A 26,706-nucleotide genomic window follows, 5' to 3' on the forward strand; every position below is an offset into this window, starting at 1 on the left:
CAGCCATGCTCAGTCGTGTTTAACCACCACTTCTTCAGGGTGAGCCCAGACTAGATGGGCTCCCTCTGCTCCAGGTACGACCTGTGCCTCCCACACCCTACTGAGCACACTCTCCTCCCAGCTCGACAGCAGCCTTCCCTTCAAACACAAGCAGAAATCCTGTCCACCTTACACCCCACCATCATACTCTTGCAGTACTAGCTCTTGCTGAGTCCACAAGTACCAATATTCATTCACGTGTAAAGTAGTCCTGGCCAAAAAGACTTCAACCCCAGAGCATGAATGTTACCAAGTAGCAAGCTTCTATCAAGATATTATTAAGTTCCTGGCATTGGCCAGGCTAGAACAGTAGCTGAAAACAGGAGTCCAGTCCAGAAGGGACTTACAACTGAGATAAGGAAATAGCTTCCACATAAAGGTACTAAACTTCCCTGGTACTAAGGTACTAAAGGCACTAAACTTCCTGGACTTCCCTGGTGGTCCAGTGGTTAAGATTCTGCCTTCAGCACGACAGCCCTCATATGCGGAATCTGAAAACAAATGATACATGTGAACTTATCTACAAAGCAGAAACAGAGAAAACAACTTACAGTTACCAGTGCAGAACAGGGGGAAAGGGCAGTTAGGGAATTTGGAATGGGCATGTACACATTGCTATAATTAAAATAGTTAAACAACAAGGACCTACTGTACAGCACAGGGAATTCTGCTCGATGTTATGTGACAGTCTGGATGGGAGGGGAGTTTCAGGAGGATGGACATTTTTACATGTATGACTGAGTCACTTTGCTGTCCACCTAAAACTATCACAACATTGTTACTTGGCTATACTCCAATATCAAATAAAAAAATTTTATGGAGAAGGAAATGGCAATCCACTCCAGTACTCTTGCCTGGAGAATTCCACGGATGGAGGAGCCTAGTAGGCTGCAGTCCATGGAGTCGCAAAGAGTCGGACACAACTAAGCGACTTCACTTTCACTTTCTGGGTATGTCTGTGAGGGTGTTTCTGGGGGAGATTAGTATTTGAATCAATAAAGTAGATCACTTTCCTTAAAAAAAAAAAAAAAAAAAAAATTTTTTAAGAAAGACTCTGCCTTACAATGCAGGCAGCACAAGTTTGAGGCCTGATCAGGGAACTAAGGTCCTATATGCCTCAAGGTATGGCCCAAAATGTTTAAAAAATTAAAAATAAAAGTACTAAACAACAAGGTATTATTTAAAAGTAAACAAAATAATCCATGGTTGTATAGTGTTGAAAAAACACAACAGAAAAGAGGATCTTTGAGTGGGATTATTAAAGGATGGGCAGAATGTAAATATAAAGGAAGATACCACAGGCAGAAAATGCTGAAGCATCCAGTCGGACAGGTGTACATATTTCCAGGAGTCCAGGTTTACATACATGCAAAGCAATGGCACCCCACTCCAGTACTCTTGCCTGGAAAATCCCATGGACGGAGGAGCCTGGTGGGCTGCAGTCCATGGGGTCGCTAGGAGTCGGACACGACTGAAGCGACTTAGCAGCAGCAGCAGCAAAGGTCTGATTGGAAGGGAAGGGGATAAAAGGTCAATGAGACTGAATTGATTAAAAATCAAGTTTATAGTTTTTAAAGGTTAAAGCTGAATACTTAGAGAGTAGCACAATATGAAAAACAATGGAAGCTGGGTGAAGGGAGAAAGACTTGATCTGATTAGGACTAACAGCCTGAACAGTGGACTGTGCCAGCGAGTATACTTCAAGTGTGTTCTCTGACTTCAAGCCCTTGACACCCCTATAACCTGAACACTATTATTAGTGCTCAGTTAACTCACGAGAAAACCAAGTCTCAGAATATTTACAACATGTTGTTATTGTTCAGTCACTCAGCTGTGTCTGTCTCTTTGAGACCCCATGGACTGCAGCACACCAGCCTTCCCTGTCCTTCACCATCTCCTGGAGCTTGCTCAAACTCATGTCCATTGAGTCTGTGATGCCATCCAACCATTTCATCCTGTGTCGTCCCCTTCTCCTGCCTTCAGTCTTTCCCAGCATCAGGGTCTTTTCCAATGAGTCCTGGAGCTTCAGCTATTTACAGCATATTCAAGGTTAATATAGTTGATAAGTGTTAGAACTGGGGCTTGATTCCAGCAACTTCAGAGCCCTTAAGGATCCACAGGGGAGAAGTCCTCTTTGAAAATAGTGCAAAGCAAGGAGTGTTTTTAAACCTAACAGGGAAGAGCCAACTCATTAGAAAAGACCCTGATGCTGGGAAGGAATGAAGGCAGGAGGAGAAGGGGACAACAGAGGATGAGATGGTTGGATGGCATCACTGACTCAACGGACATGAGTTTGAGCAAACTCTGGGAGATGGTGGAGGACAGGGAAGCTTGGCGTGCTGCAGTCCATGGGGTCACAAAGAGGTAGACACTTCTGAGCGACTGAACAACAACAGGGCACAGAGGACTCAAAACCAGTGTATTCAGTGAAGCAGCAGCTAGAGCAGCAACAGCAAGGTCAGAGGTGAGCAAACTCAGACCAAGACAGAAATCCCGTTACCAAGAAATTAGTGCAATAGGATGTCAAGGGGCGAAAGCAGATCTAAAAATGAAAATCAGATGTTGGAATTCAAAGATGACACTACAGCTGCTAATCTCAGATAGGAAACAAGATAATCATGCCATAAACAGAACTTTGGGTACATTTAAAAGTGGACCTGTTTTTCCGTGTTAAGTCTTTGCGTGAGGTCACCATGATCAAACCAGTTGCAATGTCCACCAGACAGTGTGGACAATGGTAATGGAAGCTTGCTGAGAAGAACAGGTGAGGTTAATATTATCAGTACTAATGTTATGCTTAAGAAAGGTATACTTCTTAAACCAAAGGAGACATTGTTTTAATAACAACAACAACAAAAAAAACTAATAACTGTTAGCCAAGAAAAGGAGGAAAAACATCTAATAACACACTCCCCCACAATCCCATCTTCCCTAAGCAGTCCTAGCAACAGCGCTTCTGCATATGTCAGCTTAAGACAGAAACTCCCAGCCACCCACCCACTCATCCCCTGCACACGATTCCACACCCATTGCAATATCTTTGCGGCATCTTTTTGGAGCAGAAAATATTGAGACTAGCCTGCCGAAGTACATGTAGAAATCTCAGCCACAAATTAGGCTTTCAACTTACAGTAGCAATTTTTAAACTTCTAACCAGTTTAAGGCATTACAAACAAAAAGATTTCTATTAAATGTTAGGGAACCAATGATGGATTTCCATTAGCAAAGAAGTACAAAAAGACATCTGCAGACAATATAAAAAATTAGAATTGAAAATGTCATCTGATCTCCTTATTTCCATGACTAGCTACTATAAAACAATTTTTCAAAAGCAAGTAACAGAATAAAGCATGCAATATATCTTTTCTGCTGCTGATCATTTTAACACTATCTATGCCCTTATGATTACAGAAACAACCATATGTTAAAGCACATTTAGAAAAAGATGGAAGGATGCAAATCCCTGTCCACAATTGCTCGTGGGGAAGAAAAGGCAAGAGAACTGGGAGGGGAGACAAATTATGCTTCAACTTTATCTACCACGTTTCCTTTCTTTCATTAAAAAAAAAAATCTGAAATAAATACGCCAAAATGTTAACATCTGTTCATCTGGGTTGAAGGTGATACGATGTTTACTCTGGTCTCCTTGTCATTCAAATGTTTCTGAAATTTTACCCCAATTATTCAAAAGGAAAAAAGGATCCAAGGCTCTCAACCTAATGAAAATACCCCCCAGAATATATCTAATCCATCTTGCTGCCTGAATGACCCCAGCTCCACTGGGTGAAGTTCACATCTTTGCCACACAGCCAACTTCTATTCTGGATGTATTCCAGAAGAGCCTAATTAGCAGATCTGAATTGATATTCCCCTATGGGGTGGGCCTTAATTATGGGCCAGTCCTCAGTGGCGACAACTAGGAAAGCATCCATGTCTCTTAGGGGAGCTGAGAGAAAGATTCCAGAAGGAAGAAGCTGCTACATAACTCATCATCTCCCTCCCACCTCCAGCCGCTCCCGGTTCCCTGTCCTGCCCCCTGCATCTCCCAGGGCCAGTCCTCCATGGGGAAGCCCAAAGGCACCTCTCCTCCAGGAGAAACCCAGCACCAGTCTCCTGGGCTCCTCCTCGGCTCACCATGGAGATGCACAACAGCTTCTAGAAGAAGCCAGTTACTCTCTTAACCATCCCTGAAAACAGATGGGCAGGAGGACATAAGCATAAGGGCAATGCCCCCTCCAAGGACATGTCTGTTCATCTATTCATGCTGCCTCCTCTGTTTCTTAAAGTGCCCCTAACACCAAACCTGAGGAAATCAAATCTTAACTCTAGCTAAATGGTCCCGTAGGATTATTATGACACAGGATGACCATGGGTGCCCAGGAAAGAAGAACATTCAATAGAGCTCAGGCCTTTTGAATGGGACAAAGGCCTGGGCACCTGGGGCTTCCCCACTGTACCCAGAGCACAGCAGGGGACTTGACACGGCTGAACCCAGGGCTTCCAGAGGACAAGGAACATGTGAGCTCTTGCATCTTGTATCCTTTTTGTTTTTTAAATCAACAAGGGATTCATTTTAGCAACTGCCAAGATCCTTTAAACTAAGAGGACAAAGGCACATAAAAGGCAACATTACTGTGCACGCACTCAGCACTTTCAAATTTTACGAAGAGTAAGATATAAAGAAGCAACACAAAGATGCTGCAGTTCACACCGCCAGGAACAAAATACCTTTAACAGGGTTTGGACATAAAAAAGATGGTGCAATTTCTAGTGCTCTAGACTCCAGTTTAATAATAGAGCAATGAAACTGCTTAGACTCCAGACCTCTAACATAAGGCCAGGGCCCAGCCAAGAGAGGGTATGAGGACCGAGGCTTGAGCATCTTCAACCCAGGAACCTCCATACAACAAAATCTCAACTGTCTGGGGTCAGAAGGTGGGCACGTGCCTGTGACTCGGCCCAGGATGTTGGCTCAGACTACATGGAAGGTGATGCATGTCCCAGAATACACCCAACTTGTGACAGGAGTAGAAGGTCGGTAATGGGGAACACACGTATACCTGTGGCAAATTCATTTTGATATATGGCAAAACCAATACAATATTGTAAAGTTAAAAAAAAAAAAAAGAAAGAAAGAGTAATGGAAAATAACCACAAGCAGGCCTAAACAGGACACGCTTTGAAAGTCACAGGGTTAGAACGGGAGGGCCAAAGCATGGATGGCCACTTCCACAAAGGATGATCACATCTGCACCACCACATGGTCAAGAAGGGATGGTAAAGGGCAGGGACGCGCTGGCCAAGCTGCCTGGACAAGAGACAAGCAGACGTGGTGTCTGAGGAGCAGCAGCCACGAAACAGCACAAAGGAAGACACAAGAGCATCTGCTCACTGACAACCACAAAAAACAGAACATCAGCTTCCAGGCCCTCTGTGCTGTGCTGAGGCGCTCAGTCGTGTCTGACTCTTTGGTACCCCATGGACTGTAGCCCACCAGGCTCCTCTGTCCATGGGATTCCCCGGGCAAGGATACTGGAGTGGGTTGCCATACCCTTCTCCATGGGATCTTCCTGACTCAAGGATCGAACCCAGGTCTTCTGCACTGTAGGCAGATTCTTTACCACCTGAGCCAGGGCAGGAAGAAACTCTTGGAGGTGATGAATAGGCTCCTGGCACAGAGCGCAGCGATGGTTTCCAGACATACGTGAATCTCGAAACCAAATAAATTGCAGACATCAAGTATATTCAGCTTTTTGTATTTCAATCATACCTCAATCAGGAGGTTTGCAAAAATATTTTTTGTCTTATAGTTTACATTCTTAACTGTTAAGATATAAGGCCTTAAGATTTTCAGTGACCAGGGCAATAAACATCAATTAAACTAGGAAGCGAGTTGGAGAAACAGTCTCTAGGACACAGGAGACTGGAGGTGGAGTCACCGTTCAGAATTCAGCCTGGGCGCCCCACAGGGTGGGAGGAAGACAGGTTTAGCTGAAAAACTCAGAGGACCTGCTGTTCATACACACCGCCTTAAAGGAAGCACGTGGACCATTCCTGCAGCCCTCCTGGGAACACGACACAAGCCCTGACGTTCTTACAGGTAGGTGCCCAGGGAACCATGGGCCAGAGAAAGGGATCCACCTGGGTGTTGCCTCAGATCCACCCTCCAGGAGTCCTGTCCCTTCGGCTGATAAGACAGGGATCTGAGTGGGATGCACAGTGGACTCCCAGATGTTCTCTCCCAGCCCAACCACAGACGGCCTAAAGAGGTCACCGCTGGTTTTAGACAAAAGAGCAGTTCAAATCAATGCTAACTCTGAGACACTCAAACATCCAGGTGATGCCACAAAGCGACTGCACACCTGCTTCCAAAAATGAGTCTCAGGTGGGCTCAGTGGACCGGAGTTCGCTGGCACTGCGGCAGTTCAGAGTCGCTCACACAGAAAGGACGGCCAGAACTGAGATAATAGGCAGTGGCATGCGGTGGGGAGGACGGCTTAAGATGGGCCAAGGACATCCATACACACATCCATGAAGCCACTCCCACAGCTGAGGCACAGGAGCAAGGAGAAAAGCCAGGGGCAGAAACTGAGCCGAGCAGAAGCTACACTGTCTGAGAAGTAGGAGAACGAAGCTCCCCAACCTGGCATGAAATCCATTCCATCCTTCCACCCAAATCCGCATCCGACCCACCCCTGCCACAGCGCCCCCACCAAGTCACCCCGTCGCCAGTGTCCCTCTGCCCTCCTTCCCCATCCAACCCCCACTACTCCAACAGGGTGAATTATCTAAATCCCACCTGCGACCATCACCGCAAAGTCCGACAAACTTGTTTCTCCAACTGAGGTCTCTTGTGGAGGATGAAGGGTGGGCATGAAAACGACACACCTTTCTGGAATGTTGGGGCTTCTCTGCTGGCTCAGAAGGTAAAGAATCTGCCTGCAAAGCTGGAGACCTGGGTTCAATCTCTGGATTGGAAAGATCCCCTAGAGAAGGGAATGGCAACCCACTTCAGTATTCTTGCCTGGAGAATTCCATGGACAGAGGAGCCTGGCAGGTTATAGTCCATGGGGTCACAGAGTCGGACATGACTGAGTGACTAACACTTTCATACTTTTTCACTTTTATGGAATGTCAATGTTACACAATGGCAAATGACATTGAGTCTGTCGAATCAAACAAAAACTTCAGAACAACTTTATGCTTACGGTGGGCTACTCTTTGAAGAGCCTTAGCCTTCTCCTAGGCAAATTTCTGTTATTGAGGGGTGCACTGTGGTGAAAAATTTTAGTACACTGGCCAAAGTCAGTCAGACTTGTGTTTCTCCAGATTAAGATAAGAAGCCAAAGAAAAAAAGACTGAAGACGTATAAAACAGAAAAAGTCCAATATGAATTTAAATCATATGGTAGTCTCTTACTTTCTGGACTGGTGACCTGGCGTTGAGTCCAAGCTTGATCACTTCCTAGTTATATGACTCAGGGCAAATTATTTAACTTTTCCGTGACTTGTTTTTTTTTTTCTATTTGTAAAATAAAAATGACAATAACTCAAAGGGCTGCTGTAAGAATTAAGCATAAATATCTAAAGAGAGCTAGCTTAGCACAGTGCCTGGTTGACAGCATGAGACTGGCTATTATTTGTAAATCCCAAGTCTGCCCCAGTCTGTTAGAGTGTTCTGAGGCTTTTTTAAGTCCACAATTAGGCTCAGACAGGAAAATGTCTATTCTGATAAGCAGTCCTGCCATACCAGTCAGTCTGTCCCTGTGGATATTTTAGGCTCCATATACAAAAGAGTACATTTAATTACCCAGCTCAAGAGTCCTCTGGAGATCAGAAACATGGAGAACACCAGAAGCCAATCCAACATCATTCTTTGTCATTTACAAAGTTCAAGACACTGAACCAAAAACAAATTAACAAACCTCAGTGCTTGAACTATGTACACTTTTCCAAGGACACCAACCTGAAATACACAGAAGAAGAAGGTCTGAAGAATCCCACTCCTGACAGCTCTTACTAATCAGTTGCCACGAGGGGTTTCACAAACGTACACAAATATTGATATCATCTTTTGTCATCCAGGTACTAAGTATCGCTCAAGTGATGAGATGGAATGCAGGGAGGGAGGGGTAGCTGAAAACCAGCCTGACCTGAAGCCAAAGGACCTGCTCCACTCACGGTTGGCACCAGCAGGGTGAAAGTCTGCCGGGAGAGACTGGAAGCACTCGCCCTTTTTCTCTCACCCGAATTCCAACAGACTGTCTACTTCCATCTGACTTGTAGCCCAGATAATGTGTCACCTACCACTTTCGGTTTCTCCTAAGAAACTCCTTATTTTCCATCATCTGTTTCTCAATATTATAAACTTTTAAGAGGGGGAAATACTGTAATAAATAAAACCCACAGAGCCCAAGCACTGCAATTAGAGAGTAGCCTCGACTTGCCACATCTGTAGAAAAGCCCGAGCAGCAATGAAGATCTGGTGCAGCCAAAAATAATAATAAATAAATAATTTTTTAAAGGGCAACTTTTCACCTATTTTATTGCACTATCAACCCTTTCAAGGCAGGATGCCTTTTACACTTTCAAATCTGGTCTCAGAACACAGTGTGAGATACATGAACGGATAGTTATACATAATAAATACATCACTGTGGAGGCAAGAAAAGTCTTGGTTTAACTAAAAAAAAAAGTCCCTAACAGCACCAAGGAGTGTCTACCATTATTTTTTTTACTTTAAATAAGTTAAGCTACTTTAAGAATACAATAAAAGGACTTTTCTATTCATAGTTTCCTTTGGATTTACTTCTGCAAACCAACACAATTTAGGCTGCTGTTTCAAAGAAAAATGATGAACCCATTTCTTCATCCTGAACATGCTTCTCTTATAATCTTATAATGTTGAAAACTAATTTTTTAAACCGAATATTTAACCTGACTTTCTATACTAACTATATCTCAAATAATATAATTCCTCTTTAGAAAGATAGCCTAATAAATTAGAAAGGGAGACAGAATTTAAATATCACCATTTTGCAAACCCCTAATAAAATAAAGGGGTTTCCCAGGCAGAGCAATGATAAAGAAGGTAGGGGACTCAAGAAACACGGGTTCAATCCCTGGGTCAAGAAGATCCCCTGAGAAGGAAACGGCAATCCACTCCAGTACTCTTGCCTGGAAAATTCCATGGAGAGAGGAGCCTGGCAGGCTATAGTCCATGGGATCACAAAGAGTTGGACACAACTGAGCGACTGAGAAATAAAATAATTGATCTAGAGAATGATTATTAATGACCATGAATATTACAAAGAGACAACCAACATTGTCTGAATCCAGCTACAAGTACACCACACCACTGTGAAGCAATATTGTCCCAAAAAATAGACATTGAATCAAATCAAGATCAGGTTACCATTTACAGGAAATAAAAGAACAGAAGAACAGGTTAAACCACACATTAAATTGAAAGCATCACAACAGGTTACTACCTGTTATAACTCTTTTTAATTATGATGATGTCACCAAGCAAATATTTTTTGATACACAGACACAGGACATTTCTTGCAGGTTTCTTTGTGATTATCTCCATCTTAAAAGAGGAAAATCAGCCAAGTAATAGCATGCTTACAGATGCGCTTACGCTGTCAAGAGAGAAAAATGGGCCCCTCCGTACAGGTCTGGAATTGCCAACCTCAGAAATGTTTGCTTTCCTAGTGTTACTAAGCTTTCTTTCGCTGGGAAGAAATACAGCCCTGCTGAGCCAAGATGTAGCAAGTCCCTGCTTCTAAGAAGATCACTTTGGGAGGAAGAGAAGAGGCTGGATCTGGTTCAGCACCCCAAGGAGACAGAGCAGAATGAGGGGCTGGCGCTCAGCTACGCTGGAGGTGTCAGGAGCCAGCTCTTTGCTCTCAGGATCCAGGAACTCTGGGGCTCCTCAAGAACCTTTCAGGACATCCATGACATTAAAAATATGTGACAACGTTAAGAGGCTGTGCCTTTAAATAAAATAAATAAAATTACCTGTTTGAAACTGCAAGCCAGTAAATACTAATAGATACAACCCATGCAAACAAAAACATCCTTAATAATTTTTAAGAGTGTGAAGCATACTGTGACCAAAGGTCTGAAAACTGCAGCTGTGAGAACTGAGGTCAAGGCCATGCATCTTCAAAGGAGCTATCAGAGGTGACTTTGATTTCTCCTTCAAAGGAAGCACCAAAAGTTGGCAGCCCAGCAGGAGCAAGTGGACAGAGCACTTTTAACTCCACGTGGTTAAAAGTCAAGATAGTGAAAATGAGCAGGAGACTGGCATCCAGGGTCCCAGTAATGTTCTGTGTCTTCACCCAAGTGCTGGTTACACAGTGTGTCTGCTTTGTGAAAATTCAGTGACCTGCACACTTAGCACAGTTGCATTACATATTTCTAGGTACCTGGTGTATGCATTTCTCTAGGTATATCTTGAATAAATTTTTTAAAATTCACAGTTTAAGATGCAGAACAACTTCTGGTTTGTCCTAAGGGGAGTCATTATACACAACTTACTTTGGAAGAGCCTGATGAAAACAATCAAATATTTAACTTAAAAATTTTAATTTAAAAGCCTCAATACAGACAACCATAACTTTTCTGGGTTAAGAGCTATATACCATCTAGGTTGGATTCCTTGCCAAGATCAGGAACAGAATTCTATGCTTACCTCTCGCATTTTTTAAACTGCAACAATGAAGTCATAATTTCTTAATGAAATCAAATACAACTGTAAAAAATGAAATCTCCCAACTAAAGGCAAAACTAAGGCCGGATTCCCTCTAGGGTGTTAAAGTGATCAAGTGGCCTCTATCTCTGCTAATCTTCACTCATCACCACAAGTCTAGACAAATGTAGTGTGGAGACCAAACACAGAGAGCAAGGTGGTGAGAAGCGGAAGGAAAAGACACACGGCCATTATGTAAAGATGAAATAATCACCTTCATAGAACACCCAAAAGAAAAAGTAGCCGTTAAAATACAACAGACTCAGCACAATTGCTACGCCTGCAAAAAAGGTTAAATATAGACAGGTTAGCTAACTGACTTACATCAATACATACAGACACATCTGTATCAACAGGATTCCCTCCACAAGGGAGAAAAAATGGGGAGAAGAGGAGTCAAAAGTGTCATTCACACAGAAACGAAAACTGATATACCTAGGAATTAATCCAACAAAGAAGACAGAACATGGAGAAATGAAAACTGTATTGAAAAACCATAAATATCTTTTCCTTTTTTCTTTTTAACTGGAGTACAGCTGCTGTACAATGTTGTGCTGGTTTCTGCCGTACAACGTGAATCAGCCGTAAGTACACCTGTGTACCCTCCTTGCTGAGCCTCCTTCCACCCCATCCCACCCCTCTAGGCTGTCACAGAGCACCAGGCTGAGCTCCCTTTTTACACAGCAGTTTCCCACCAGCCACCTAATTTACACATATGTCAATGCTACTCTCTCAGTTCCGTTCTCTATCTATTATTGCGCTACAAATAGGTCTCTCTGATACGTGGTTTCAACCACGGCTCTAGGTCAGTATCACCAGAGACCCTTTTTAAAAATTCAACTGCGGAGCTCCACTCCCTAGAGATTCAGTTGATCTGGGTTAAACAGGCATGTCTCTAACTATCCAGTTAATTCTAACATAAAGCCAGAGTTGAAAACCACCACCTTAAATAATTTTGAAGACGCACAGATGGGACTCTGTAAATAAGTTGTAATAGCGAAAATAAAAACAAAAATCAGTGTGGAACTGCAACAAACTAGAAACCCACCTTTGTTAACTAAGAATGGAGAAATATGTCCTAAACAAGACCCGGTAGGTGGAATAAATGGATGGATCAAATTGTAAAAAAATTAAGATTCTGTTCAATAAAAAAAACGACACGCAAAAAAAGACTAAGAAAATATTTGCACCGTTTAAAATCTAATAGAGATTAACACTGAGAATATACAAAAAAAAAAAAAAAAACCTCCTGTAATTTAAGGCTGAAACATGTGAAGATAAAGAAACCCAACGCAAAGAACATGTCAATGCCAATTCACAAAAGGCAAAACCCACACACCTAAGAAGCATCTGACAGGATACTTAACTGTACTAGTAAACAGAGAATTGCCAATCAGAACAGTAACATATGTGCCCAAGATTGCTCCATCTGTGAAATCAGATTGGAAAAAATTATAAGGTCAGAAATGACCAAATGCTAGCAAGAACGCGGGGAGTAGGAGCAAGCCACAGCCAGCCCAGGTAATAACGTGGCAGAACTCAATGAAATTACATTTATGCCCAGGAGAGAGTGCTGATGTGGGGAGGGGGAAAACACAATAAAACAACATGAGTGGCTCTGCCTGGACCCGTATTGATAGAGGACCAGTAACTCCAGTCTGCACCCTCAGCTGGGGAGGGTCCCAGTCCCGACGACCTCATACACTCCATCACAGTATGTAGCAAGTCCAGTCCGCACACACTAGACACTGTGCCCCACGTTGGGGACACAGCAGTGAAGACCAGATCCCTACCCTCAGAACTGACATCCAATGAAGGAAACGTAAAGAGGAAACAGATAAAATTATGGTAAGCATGTGACAACTGCTACAACGGAAATAAACGGGTGACTGTGCCAGGAAGTGATGGCCTGCGGGGCTGGGGGTTGGGGGACGTCCGCCAGAGAGAGGTGGGCTCTTGGTGATGGGGGCGGGGGGCGAGGGAGGGAGCCAGGTGTCCAGCAGCTGGGGTGGGACCTCCATGAATGCCTCCAGGGCATCAATGGCAGTCACCCCTCCCAAGGGGAGCCTGCAGGTATTCAAAAGATGACTTCTCTCCTGCAATGAATGCCCAAAAGCCACCTTTAAGACGCCTGCTCTATAAAGTGTGGACTACGATGATTATAGCTAAACTCCAGTATATTCTGACCAAAGAGTTCAATCTTTTAAGGCGGGGGAAAAAAACATACTACCAATGTGAATATTCTACGTCCCTAAAAAAGGTTTCTTAAACTTACTAGGATCCACAAACAGCTCCTTCATTCATTAAACAGAAGTCAAGCATTCATATATCTCTCCCACAGCACACTGCAGGGAAATGAGAATACATGTAAATGTTTCTGTCCTTAAGGAACATACTTCAACTTACAAGATTCAGGATCCTATGTATTTCATTCACTAATTGATTTGTATGACTAAAAGCCAGCATTTACAGCATGCTTATAACCCTCCAGGCACTGTCGTATATGAGTTTTCACATACATTCAAGGTCACGTGATACTCTCAACACCATAATACTACATTATTTCCATTTTAGAAATGAAAACCAGAGGTAAGAAATTTGCCTGTTGTCAAAGAAAGTACTAAGTAGCAGAGCAGGGATTCAAAGCCAGATCTTTCAAAAGTCAAAAGTCTGGGTTCTTCACCACTACATTTACATTCCCCCTGGAATCATGTCAGTGGATTTCGAAGTGTGGTCCTGGACCAGAAGCATTGTCAGCCATCACCCTGGAACCTATTAGCAATGTGTATTCGCAGGGCCTATTCCCAGACCTGAGAACTTAGAAACTGTGAGAATGAAGCAGCCGCTGGAATTTTAACAATCCCTCCCCACAGTGATTCTGAGACATGGTAAAGTTTAAGAACCTCAGCTTAAAGTTTTTATACTCAACTTTGTATATGTTAAAAATGAAATGATATCATTTTGAAAATTCCAAAATAAGAAATTTTGATCCTATTTAAAAATACTCTAAACAGATAAAAATGATATTAATTCCTCTCCTCACTGCCCACAGCCCAACATTTCCTCCCCCTAAACACTGTACCCTGATGAAATTGTCTAAAAAACAGTCAACTCTGATGGGCCTTACTGGGAACTAAATTCAAAACATGGAAAGAGCACAGAGGTCGAAAAAGAATCTTCTCAAGTCAAATCACAAGCCATATTAGGAAGAGGAGAAAAAATGGTTTCTATATCAGCTGTAGAAACTTCCTAAGTCTTGGTCCATGGCTCCATAAACGATTTTATCTTTGGCTCGACTCCAAATTTTTACAGCATCATTTCCACAAACTTCCAAGTGCCAGAAAAAGAAGTTATAACTCTCAGAAGTATTTGATTCTCAAGATTCAAACTGCTTTAAGTACACATACAGAGGCACTGTCTTGCAAACAGCAAGTTTTTAATCCTGAGTAAAGCTGATCAGAGACTTTTGCCACATGTACACATACACGTGTACTTGCTCAGTCGTATTTGACTTTTTGTGACCCCATGGACTGCAGCCCACCAAGCTCTTCTCTCCATGGAATTTTCCAGGCAAGAATACTGGAGCAGGTTGCCATTTCCTCCTCCAAGGGCTCTTCCTGACCCAGGGATCGAACCTGCGTCTCCTGTGTCTCCTTCACTGGCAGGCAATTCTTTACCAATGAGCCACCTGGGAAGCCCCTTTTCCGATATACACATACAAACTACAGCAAAAGCTCTACGCTGCTGCTAAGTCACTTCAGTAGTGTCCGACCATGTGAGACCCGATAGACAGCCCACCAGGCTCTGCTGTCCCTGGGATTCTCCAGGCAAGAACACTGGGAGTGGGTTGCCGTTTCCTTTTCCAATGCATGAAAGTGAAAAGTGAAAGGGAAGTCACTCAGTCGTTTCTGACTCTTCACGACCCTATGGACTGCAGCCTATCAGGCTCCTCCATCCACGGGATTTTCCAGGCAAGAGTACTGGAATGGGTGCCATTGCCTTCTCCATATTCAAGGCTACCTATTTCTAATAAAGCCTGTTTCCAGAGGGAGTAGAAGAACATTATCAAAAATAAGTATATTAGAGGAGGGAGGAGAAGGGGATGACAGAGGATGAGATGGTTGGATTGGCATCACTGACTCAATGGACACAAGTTTGAATAAACTCTGGGAATTGGTGATGGACAGGGAGGCCTGGTGTGCTGCAGTCCATGAGGTCGCAGAGTCAGACACAACTGAGCGACTGAACTGAACCATAATTTTAGAACCTAACATACACCAAATAATTCTTTTAAGCTGTTCACTTATATACAAAAGTCATTTATTTTACCAACTTCAGGATTCTGCTTATTTTACATAAATTTGAAGACGGAAGCGTTAAGTGGCCCAAGCCTGGCCCTGGGACCGCTATAATCCTGACTGAGAATGCTCAGACTTGATTCTGTGGGCTCAGGTGCAGAGAACTCCAGGAAGCCCACGCTCGGGCAGCTTTCTCATCTCCCCGGTTGCTTACAACCACCCACCCTCTGTGCCCCAGCCCACACTCTCCCAAGAGCTGGCAGCTCTGCTAGGAGCTTCCCTCCTAGAAGGAGCGTCACCAACTTATTTCCCCTTCCCAAAAAACCATCAAATCCCTTGACGACCAGAACTACTTCCAAGAAATTATACCAAATTACCAAAGCTCTCCTGCCCATGTAAAGTCAGTGGAACTGAATTATACAGACACATAGCACCCGCCAAAGACCTTCCCACTTGAGTGCTCATCTTGCCTTTTAAAAGTCCAGTGTTTTCTGCAACACCTCACAAAATGCAATCACCCTAACTAATCCTTCTTCTCCACTACCATTTCTATACCTGGTGTGGCATTATCAAAGCAGCAGCTATGTTTTCTCATCTCCCTCCTGTAACAATTAGTGAGCAGCAATTAACCAATAACTAGCAAGCCAACAGTTCCTGCCTTCCAGGGGAGAAAGCTCCTCTCTCTTTCCTACTTGAAGCTGATAATCATGTTTTTCTAAAAGAATAGAAAGATTTATTAAGTGAGCATTCAAGGAAAAAGCAAAAAAACAGTTTTACATGCCTGGAGAAAAAACTGTTTACGTGTTTGTTCATAGGAGGCATAAAACCACACTCAAATAGCTCATCATCGTTCACATAAGATTTAAACAAAACACAAACCATTAAAAACAAACAGGTTCAAGAGTATAGAAATAAAGACCAATAAACTGACGTTGTTCCAGGTACCTGTCTACAGCAAGAACCAGTTTTCTCACAGTTTATTTCTAAAATTACTAACAGCTTCCTTTACTTTAAATTCACCTGCCATGTCCTTCCAATTAATCTCGTTTAATAAAGCTGACTTAAATCACTCACTGCAATTCTGTCTGAACTTCAGTGATGACAGCTGTGTACGTTTGTACCTTTGTCAGTGAAATGCTTATTTAAAAAAAAAAACAAACCTGAAATCTGCAGTAAATAGCACCCGGTGCACCATCTAGTGGAAGTACTGTAATGTTGTAATTAAATCTTTTTTGAAGGGTAGAAACCCTTATCATCACAGGGGGCTATGATCCCTAAGTAAAAATACAGGTAAATACTCTACAAGGCTTCCCTGGTGCCTCAGCGGTAAAGAATCCACCTGCAATGCAGGACACTAGGGTTCAATCCCTGGGTTGGGAAGATTCCCTGGAGAAGGAAATGGTAATCAAACCCAGTATTCTTGAATGGAAAATCCCATGGACAGAGGAACCTGGCAGGCTACAGTTCATGGGATCACAAAGAGTCGGACACAACTTAGCAACTAAACCACCAACACTCTGCAAACAGAATAAATCTTTTTCCAACTTCCCACATCACAAGGCAAGAGATGCTTATCAAAAGAAAGCTCACTTTCTGTACAAATCAGCAGATGATAAAGGTTTCTTTATGAAATGTTCTGCTTGGGTGCTAGAAATTTTAATTTGACCAAAGGAGTAAAAATTAAGTAAAGATATTGAGTGCAAAAAAGAACAAATGAGTAAACAGAATCAGAACTGGACTAACAAGGCCTGTGTTAAGGATGCCTTACTTAACAAGTAAGTTATTTCAAAATGTACATGTTCCACCCAGCAGAGCACCTGCCATGAATACAAGGGGTTACTTCATGATCAAATAGTTCCATTCAGTAATAAATAAGGCATTTCCATGTTCCTGATGACTAATAAATTTAACATAACCTAACAACTCCCTAGGATTCCCCACGCCTTGGCATTATTCAAGGAGTCCCTCCCATCCATCCAACTAAACCTACTTGCCATTAATCCTCGAACTCCCTTGTGTTACTCTGATCAAAGGAAAGAGGATTTTACATGTTTGACACTTCTAAATTTATAGCAAAAACTTCCTGCAAAAAAAAAATCATAACCAAAATGTATTACCCTTCATTCTTATTTGCCTTATGAATATTAACTAATTCAACTGAATTCAGAAAACACTACTCAAGCCCAATGCTGAGCCAGAGATGCAAACAAAGAAAACATTTTCTAATGTGGAAAACCTCCCAAAACTTAAAATAGAGATTTTTCACTAGGTTAAAATAGAGATGGCACCTCTAGGTTTTCTTGCCTGTGTGAAAAATGACCTTTCTGGTGAAATTCAAACTATCTTAGCAACCTAGAAGAAAAAAAAGCCTAAGAGAATATTTCACTTGGAAATAACCATCTCCGCCTCTGACTGGTGTGCATGTGAACCAAACCGGCATGCAGAGAAGCTTGATTGACAGCAAGAATCTTCCTGGATCCTGCATTAAACCCCTTAACAGGTGTATAAGAGCAGAAGTCAAGTGACCTGGGGCAGAATTCCCTTCATCTCTAGGGCCTTGAGTTTGTGTACCTGCAAAATGGGCGTGGGGTGCACTACCTGCTTCCGGAGAGTTAAGAGAATACTAATATTGATGGAGTGCGGTGAGCTGCTCAATTAAAAGACCTAAATGCAGTGCACCTGGAAGGGAGGACCGTTGCGAGAGTCCTCCCTGTGCCATTTCTACTCAAACTCGTGACCTTCATTTCACTTGTGAACAAATGGAAAGTGAGAAAAGGCTTTTAAGCACGTCAGAGAAAAGGTAACATCAATCAAGGTGCTTCATTAGAGGTGAATCACATCACTGCAGTCAACTGCTTAGGATTTGTCTGCAGAGTACTACTGCCTGGGTAGCAGGTGCAGCCCCCTAAAACCTAAAGCCCAGAGACTATGTTTAGAAAGGCTTTTTTATTATTATAATTATTCGAATGATAACGTTTAAAGAAATAAGAATCGCAATTCAACACCCACCCATGGAGAGAGGCAAAAAAAAAAAAAAAAAAATCCCACCCCCACCATCTTCCACACCAGCTCGGCATCCTCGCCTCACCCCAACCGCCCGGCCCCCACTGCAGCCCAGACAAAGGTGAGTCACACTGCTGGGTCTGCTTGTCACGGAAGAAAAAGCCCCAAGTAAGTTCACGTTAGAGGCTACTTTGAATTTCAAAATAATAAATAAGAAGTAAATCGTGTGCCTAGGTAAACGCAGTGCAAAGCGCCGTTTCCAGGAATGTGTAACTCACACCCTCTAAGTGCAGATACCTTTCTCGCTTAAAAAAATAAAAAGCCGCCGGGCTGCTCACCGCTTATCAGCAGGTCCTTCTCCCCGGAGCCCGGCTGACTCAACTCCGCGTTTCCCTCCACCTGCACATCCCCCGCCCCGCCGGACCGGCCGCCGCCCCGAGTCCCGCCGCGTCCGGGACTCCGGGGGTCCCGCCCCCACCGCCTGCCAGGTGCAGCGGCCGCGGATCCCGGCGGAGGCGCCCGAGGCGGGCCGGAGTCTCCGGGAGACGCGGCCCGATCGGCCCGTGGCTGCGTCGGGAGAGCAGGGAGCTGGCCCGCCGCCCACCCCGCGCTCGGGCTCGGGCTCGGGCTTGGACACGCGCTGCAGCCCTGGCGCCCCTTACCTGCTCCGAGCGGCCGTGGCCGCGGGAGGAGCGCTCTCTCAGGCGTCGGCAGCCTGGGGCTGAAGTACGGAGGCTTCGGCCGTGGCCGCCGCTAAGGACAATCAGCAGCCTGCGGGTTTCGGCACCGCGGCGGCAGGCGCAGGACTCCGGAGCCGGGAACCCGGCCCCCCCACCCCGGCTCCAGCCACGAGTCTCCGCCTTGGCCCCCGCCCGCGGAGGGGCGGAGCCGCGGCCGGAGGGGCGGGGCGGGAAAGCTCCGCCCACGGGGCGAGAGCACGGCGGGTGCCGTATAAGAGGCACCTGATGATTGGTTGCGATAGGAGTGGGTGTCTCCGATTTGGAGACAGGCTCATCAGCAGCGCTTCTCTCATTGGTCAGTACAAGAAAACAAAGCTGAGTCCTGATTGGTGGCAGCCCTGTAACGCCTCTCCCTCTATGCCAATCATGGAAGCCCCGCCTCCTCCCGCTCCGCCCCGCTCCGCTCCCAGGTGGCTGCGGTACTCGCGGTCTTCTACAAGAGGTACCTCCTTGAAAAGAACCCGGGGTACCCAGGTTCCTTTGCTGGAAGTGAGCTTTCCTGTTCCACCGAGAGTCTTTGATTTCCGTATGAACTTGGTGAATAACAGCTAATCTTCAGCATCGCCTGGAGTTAGAGCGATCTCTTGGGTATTTTTTTTTTAATGCTGCATAAGATTTAGAAAGAAATTGACATGCAAAGAAAAGGCATGCAGTGTTTTCACCCTTGGCAAGATTATGCTGGAGTGTTTTTTTAATTACCTTTCCCTGTTCCGTATTAACGTGTAATTACTTTTATAATTAGAAAAAAATTAATAGAAAATGAATAAGGTGCAGAGAATGGTAAAGGCAAACTTTGACGGTATCCGGGGGCTAATACTTCGACAACAGAAGAAAATAAACGCAACACCTGATGGCCATCAAAAATGTATAATACAATCTGGTATCGGCCCCCTTCAGTTGTCTTATAGAACTTGATAAATACCCTTTCCATATAACTACTATTTACCCAATACACAGTGTACAATGAATTACACTGTAAACAGATTTATAGCAAGAACTGAGAATCCAAAGTACAAAATAAAGCTTTAATCAAAAAAAGTAGGCTACAGAAAGAAATTTAGACGATAAATTGGAAAAGTCAGCTAATGCAAATTTAAGAGAGAGAGGAATGACAGCCCTCAGAGATGAGAGAACTTTGAAGATTGAAGGCAGAGGGGGGTGGAGGGAGTGGAGATGAAGACCAGTGACCTGAAATTAGAGTCATCTGAGCTCTCAGACTGCATCAGCCCCTGTTGAAAGGCAGTGAAGCGGATCTCACCTGGAGACCACACTTGCTTAACACTCTAGCCGCTTTCCTCTTGTTTGTTCTCTTTGTCATTCCCACGAGGTTCTGAAATAGGCTATTTGAAGTGAAGCACTTCATCCAAAGGGCTTCCCAGGTGGCTCAGTGGTAAAGACTCTGCCTGCCGATGCAGGAGACGCGAGATGGATAGATAATGGCAAGCCACTCTGTTATTCTTGCCTGGAAAATCCCATGGACTGAGAAGCATGGCCGGCTACAGTCCATAGGGTCGTAAAGAGTGGGATACAACTGAGCACACACCCACACTTCATCCAACAATTCTGCAAATTTTATAGTATTGAGAAGAAATGGAGTTCAACAAAAGTTAAACATAAGGAAAGAATGTTAGGATAAACATGAACTGAAAGAGTCATTAGGACAGGAGTCCTAATACAAAGAATGAGACCAACCTTTTTTTCTGTCATTTCTAGAGAATAAAGCTCTTTGGAGGACACAGTAACCTCATTACCTACAAAGATATTTCTTTACAAAACTCTTGTAATAAAAGGAACTCTAAATGATAGTCTGAAAATGTGTCCCACAGTATTCTGAGAAACTAACTTACTGTTGAGATCTAGTTACGTTTAGAAGAAGAAGGAGGGTGGGCAGAGAAGGGCTTAAATTGCTTGGTATGAACAAATTGGGAGGAAAACTTTCCAAAAAGTGTATTCCACAATAACACCTAAGATTCTGTCACTAAAATTCTTTCTTTGGGATTAAATAATTTATATCAAAGATTATTCTTTTATTCACTAACTCACCAAACAGGTAATCAATATGAATTACCAAGTATTAGTTCCTGCTAGGGCCTGGCACTCTGCTAAGTATAGTCTTGAACAAGACAATATGGAAGCTATTCATCAGCCAGGGAAGACAGACAACGAACCACTGAACAGATGAAGTTACAGAAAGGGATCAGAGCAAAGAAGAAAACAGAGACTTGAGAGATGAAGGAGTGACTTTAATTTGGGAAAGGATAGAGAGAAATACTCTAAGGCGAAATGCTCTACAAGAAATGATAACATTTGTGTTGCCACCTAAATAAGAAACCCTATCTCTGCAAAGTTCTAAGACTATGGCCTTCCTGGTGGGGGAAACAGCAGGGCAGAGGCCCTAAGCGAGGAAGAGAAGTGACATGCTGGAAAAACAGAAAGAAGGCCAGGTGGCTAGGCTCATGCAAGAAGGGTGGAGGTACCTGGCAGGGCAGAGAGGGCAGCATGGTCTGGGAGGCAATGATTAGAAGTCTTTAAAAAAATAAAATAGAAGTCTTTATTCTGTTGCATGGATTCCTGATATTTTTTTCTTTCCCGTCTGTCATTGTTTTTGTGTATTTGGATCAATACCTCAAGCATTCATTGAAAGGTAGGCCTTCTCTCCATTTCCCCAGGTGGGCCATGTTCTTTCAGAGAGGGGCAAAGGAGACTTCTTTCTATTTAGTTGCTAATGTTGGAATAAAATCATTAAGTGTTTAAATGGGCATTCATTCACTAAGTCAGTCTATCCAACAAATCTATGAAGAACATACTGTTTGCCAAGACAGACTGGGCATAAGACAAAGACCCTGGTGGATCCACCAGCAAACAAGTTTTGTACCAATGATAAGGAGACCCAGGGAGCTGTGGGAACAGAATCCTGAAGGTTCTGAGGACATGGTCCTGAAGGAAATGAGGAGTCACTAAATCAGGAGCCATCCCAGTGAAGAGGGACAAGGTTCTAGATCCAGGGAGCAACAGGCAGGAAGAAGGGACTCTAATGTGAAGACTTAGAGACTGTTGTGTAAAAAATCAGTTCTCTGCACCTCACAGGCTGGCCTTGCATGGATGGCTCCAGAGGTGGAAAGAAAAATGCAATGAGTAAAAAGCTTCAGAAGGCAAGGGAGCTGACAGGGTATGAGAATTAATAGACTGATCACTGTTTCACATCATCTCCTTCATTTCTTCAACAAAAGTCATTAAAGATAGTGGACACCCACTTGTCACTATGATGTTCTTTTTTGGGATAGTAATGGGTTAAGAGTGCTAATCCTATTTGAGCAGAATTAGGACAGAGCTGAAGCCCTTGAGGTAGAGATCCATGCTTCTAGTTGCAGCCATTCCCTGTGCTGGTTGGCAAGCTTTCTCTTTATCAGTTCAAGTTACAATTAGCAGATATCCATAAAGGAGGACACCCAGCACATGCCACAGGGAGCCAGTGAGAGGAAAGGCTGGAGAATGGCATAGACTCTCAGCATGGCTGGTTGATGGCACAACAAAAGATGAAGTAACTAAGAAATAAAAAATGCAGTCTTTACAATGTCTGACATAGTGCTTCAAAGTCACTGAAAAAGTAATCCCTGTACCCTAATAATAGAGTTCAAAATTAATTATAAAGATAGGAGGGGTGCCTTATACAATCCAAATATAAGCAAAAATAAGCCAGTCTCCAAGAGTCTGAGAGCTTCCCAGATGGCACTAATGATAAAGAACATGCCTGCCAATGCAGGAGACATAAGAGACACAGGTTTGATCCCTGGGTTGGGAATATCCCCTAGAAGAGGGCATGGCAACCCTCTCCAGTATTCTTGCCTGGAGAATCCCATGGACAGAGGAGCCTGGAGGGCTACAGTCCATGGGGTCACAAAGAGTCAGACATGACTGAAGGAACTTAGCCCAAAAGCACGCCAAGAGCCCAGGAGCCAGAAACTAAAAAGTCGTGAGGAAGTCACATGAAGTTTTCTCTGTCTTCAGACCTGCCTCTCTCTACATTTCTGCTCTGTTCTTCTTCTGGGAAAATTGTCTTCCACAAAACCAGTCCCTGGTGCCAAAAAGGTTGGGGTCTGCTGGTAATATCTCTTAAAGAAGAGGGGTGAAAAATGTCATCATGATATGTGGGTGAAGGAACCTTGATTACCAATGACCCCATGAACACCTCTGTACAAACCTGTATGTGGGCCTCAGCATGGTATGTCACCATTGTTAACAGTAAGGACCTCTGGGATGATGAGACCTGTTAATTGCTTAAATGCTGGTGTGCTTACTTGAGAAGCCTCAGGCTTTATGTGGTCTCAGATGTGCCTGTAATGCACATCTGTCTGACTGACACACACACACACATACACTTAACATTTCTCATATCCAATCAAATATGTCTCCATCCTCCCAAGTTTACTCTTCAATCCATGGCATTTGAAGTTAGGATAAGAAAATCATTCTTTAATTGCATTTGGCATTTTTGAGAAAGACCAAAGTTCTTTCTGCCGTGATTATAAAGAGAGAACAATGATAAAAGTACCCCCAAATGAGTCTTCTTACTATTTAGCTATAGTCACTGTACAAGGACAGCCCCTAAGGAATAGTGATTACCTTCATTTTGTAATATTTGCTTATGATTGGAGTAAGCATTTACATTGAGAAAGGAACCCATTGATAGAAAAGTTGAGAAAAGTAGAGAGTGAAGTGAGTTACTCAGAATTTGTATTTAATTATCAGTCATCTTTGTACTTACCTCGCTGAGGTCACAAGGGAGGATCGCCTGCTGAATCACTGTCGCTCTACTTAACATCCCCTGGAGACTACGATCCACCATCCTTCATTAACTCGTGCTGACCTGGAAAGCCGATGCTTCCTGATCAAGCCACTTGGAAACTGACGCCTTCTTATATATAGAAAATTAAGAAATGTGTAAGGAGAAGCCATAGCAGAATTGTTGTTATTTAGTCATTAACTCTTTAGGACCCCATGGACTATAGCCCAACAGGCTCCTCTGTCCATGGTTTCCCAAGCAAGAATACTGGAGTGGGTTGCCACTTCCTTCTCCAGGGCATCTTCCTGACCCAGGGGTTGAACCTGTGTCTCCTGCATCTGCAGGCACACAGGTGGCTCTTTCCCACTGAGCCACCAGGGAAGCCCCCATAGCAGAATAGAAAGCCATGAAAGCTGCAGGAAAAGAAACAACTTGCGACTGTGCACACCCACACAGAGGGTTCGCCCAAGACTCCAGTGCACCGCCCACAAAGATGGTGCTTTAGGAGATTCTCCTAAATTTAGCATTCTTGCTTCACTGCCTCTGTTTTCTTAACTCACGCAGTTTTCTAATGACTATTCCTTTATCCCTGAATTCCCTCTCCCAAGTAAAGAGCAGGCCACAAAGGAACTTAATAGATAAGTCTCTGATGTATAAGCTTAAATTCTAAGGTTAAAAAAGAAACCATGTAAGCAAAAGAGTTTATAAAGACACCCTAAGTAATAATAAATTTGAGATTACACACCTGACTGATATCATCTTAGCCAGGTGATCAAGGCCAACATCAACAGTGATAAGTCATGTTGACAGTGTGTGTGGTCTTTCTTCCCAGAACCCTGAATCCCAGTCTGATCATGGGGGAAAATATCAGACAAATCCCAGCATGGGACATTCCACAAAATAGTTAACCAGTGTACTCCTCAAAACTGTCAAGATCATCAAAAACAAGACAAGTCTGAGACAGTCAGTCACAGCCAAGAGAAGGTTAATGAGACATAACAAGTAGATGTCATATGGTAGCTCAAATGGAATCCTGGAAGAGAAAAAGGACACCATGTAAAACTAAGGAGATCTGAATAAAATACAGATTTTGGTTAATCACAATGTATCAATATTAGTTCATTAATTGTGATAAATGTGCTATATTGCTAAAAGGGAAAATTAGGTGCAGGGTGTATATGGGAACTCTCTGTACCATCTGTGGAATTTTTCAGTAAGGCTAAAACTGCTTTAAAAATGTTTACTGATGAGAACCTACTATAGAGCACAGGGAACTCATTGCTCTGTGATGACCTAAAATGGGAAGGAAATCCAAAAAAGAGGGAATATAGTTGATTCTCTTTGCTGTACAGCAGAAACTAATACAACCATTATAAAGCAACTATACTCCAATAAAAATTAATTTTAAAAAGCAAAGTTTATTTTTAAGAGATTATGTATATGTGCATGCTCAGTCGTGTCTGACTCTATGACCCCACGGACTGTAGCCCACCAGGTTCCTCTGTCCATGGGATTCTCCAGGCACAAATACTGAAGTTGATTGCCATTTCCTCCTCCAGGGGATATTCCCATCCTAGAGATTGAATCTGTGTCTCCTGCATTGGCAGGAGGATTCTTTACCACTGACCCACCTGAGAAGCCGATACATGTATATGTATTCTGTATATTAGCTGATAAAGTCAATATCCTAAAACTTCAAGGCCAGACATTCCAAAACAAAGCAGCAGCATCCTTGCTATTTGCAATTGCCATTTTACATGCTAGCAAAACTCTTCTGTTGATTACAAAACTTTATGAAATCAAGATTCATAAAAACTGACTTCTGAAAAAAAAATACGATGTCGTCCCCCAGCACTCAAGACTTCTAAGTACAATTCCTTAACTTTTTAAAAAACTATTTTAAGAAAGTCTACAAGGGCTCGTGGTGATGGAAACCATGGAAGTGTTGCCACATTGATACAGAGGCAGGGAGACCAGGGTGATGGAGACCCCCAAGGAGAGGCTTGGGATCATCAACGGTTGAAGGAAGGAAGGGCTGTCACGCCAACCTCCGCCAACCCATTGGCGCCTTGGCAGAGATTAGGAAAAGACATCCCTCCTTGAGATGCTTCATTTCCATTTGCTGGAAATTTGCTGCAATGTGCTGCTTTTGGTAAGACAAGACACTTCAGTGCCACCTGCCAAGAATAACAAAAGTTGCAAACGTGTGATGCCCACGTTTGCCTGTGTGTTGCCCAAGCCACACGACCATATGCTGTCACTCTGAGTGCCTCTGTTATGACAACGTGTCATCTATTTAGAGCCGTGGCAAGCTTGCATTCACTTTCATGCCTCCTTGTATATAATTCTCCCAACAGAGTGGGCATTCTGTCACAGGTAATCGTCATTTTGTTTACCTTGGATTGAAATAAAGAATCCAGCTCTTGCACTGAGCCTATAATTGCAATGCCTTTAACCATAACAATGGGGATAACAACATTCGTGGTGCCGAGGTGTTAGGATCTTTAAGTGGGAAAACACATCAAAGCACTGTGTGCGGGACTTCACCGATCTTGAGTCTCTCCTGGGATACCCAGTTCCTTCTTCCCTACATGGCTCGCCTACCAAGTTGGGATTCTCTGTTGAAAGGTCACAGGATGTTCACGCGAAGGTGCTTTCAGATACAAAGTCCTCGGACTTCCCTGGTGGTCCAGTGGTTGGGAATCTGCCTTCCAGTACAGGGGATATGGGTTCAGCAGGCAGATTCCACATGCCCCAGAGTAACTAGGCCCGTGAGCTGCAGCTGCTGAGCACGCTGCCCTGAGCCCATGCTCTGCAAGGAGACAAGCCCCCACAGTGAGAAGTCTGTGCACCCCAACCAACCCCCGCTAGATGCCTTGCACACAGCAACGAAGACCCAGCACAGCCACAATAAAAAGGAAATAATAAATAAATAAAAAATTTTAAAGATACACAGTCCTCCATCTCTGAGCGCAGGGACATGAAATAGTGTCTTTTTCTCAAGTGTCTTTTTTTCACTTCCCTGCTTAAGTGACACCAAACCCAGATAAACACCATCTGCTGTAGACAATGTGTTTTTAAAACTGTA

The 26,706-nt window shown here is 43.6% G+C and overlaps 1 protein-coding gene across 4 annotated transcripts in view; it reads right to left on the reverse strand.

Annotated features, from left to right (window-relative positions):
* Window positions 1-18,891, reverse strand: part of MPP7 (MAGUK p55 scaffold protein 7) — a 222,768-nt gene extending 203,877 nt beyond the window's left edge. For 3 of the 4 annotated variants that reach the window (XM_044928039.2, XM_044928037.2, XM_044928040.2), the window contains exon 1: window positions 18,434-18,738. The gene's annotated coding sequence lies outside the window, so the exon portion shown is untranslated. The other variant, XM_044928038.2, reaches the window with a different exon arrangement.
* Between the last annotated feature and the right edge of the window lie 7,815 nt (window positions 18,892-26,706).

This window comes from Bubalus bubalis, chromosome 14, assembly GCF_019923935.1.
Source record: "Bubalus bubalis isolate 160015118507 breed Murrah chromosome 14, NDDB_SH_1, whole genome shotgun sequence".
Taxonomy (NCBI): domain Eukaryota; kingdom Metazoa; phylum Chordata; class Mammalia; order Artiodactyla; family Bovidae; genus Bubalus; species Bubalus bubalis.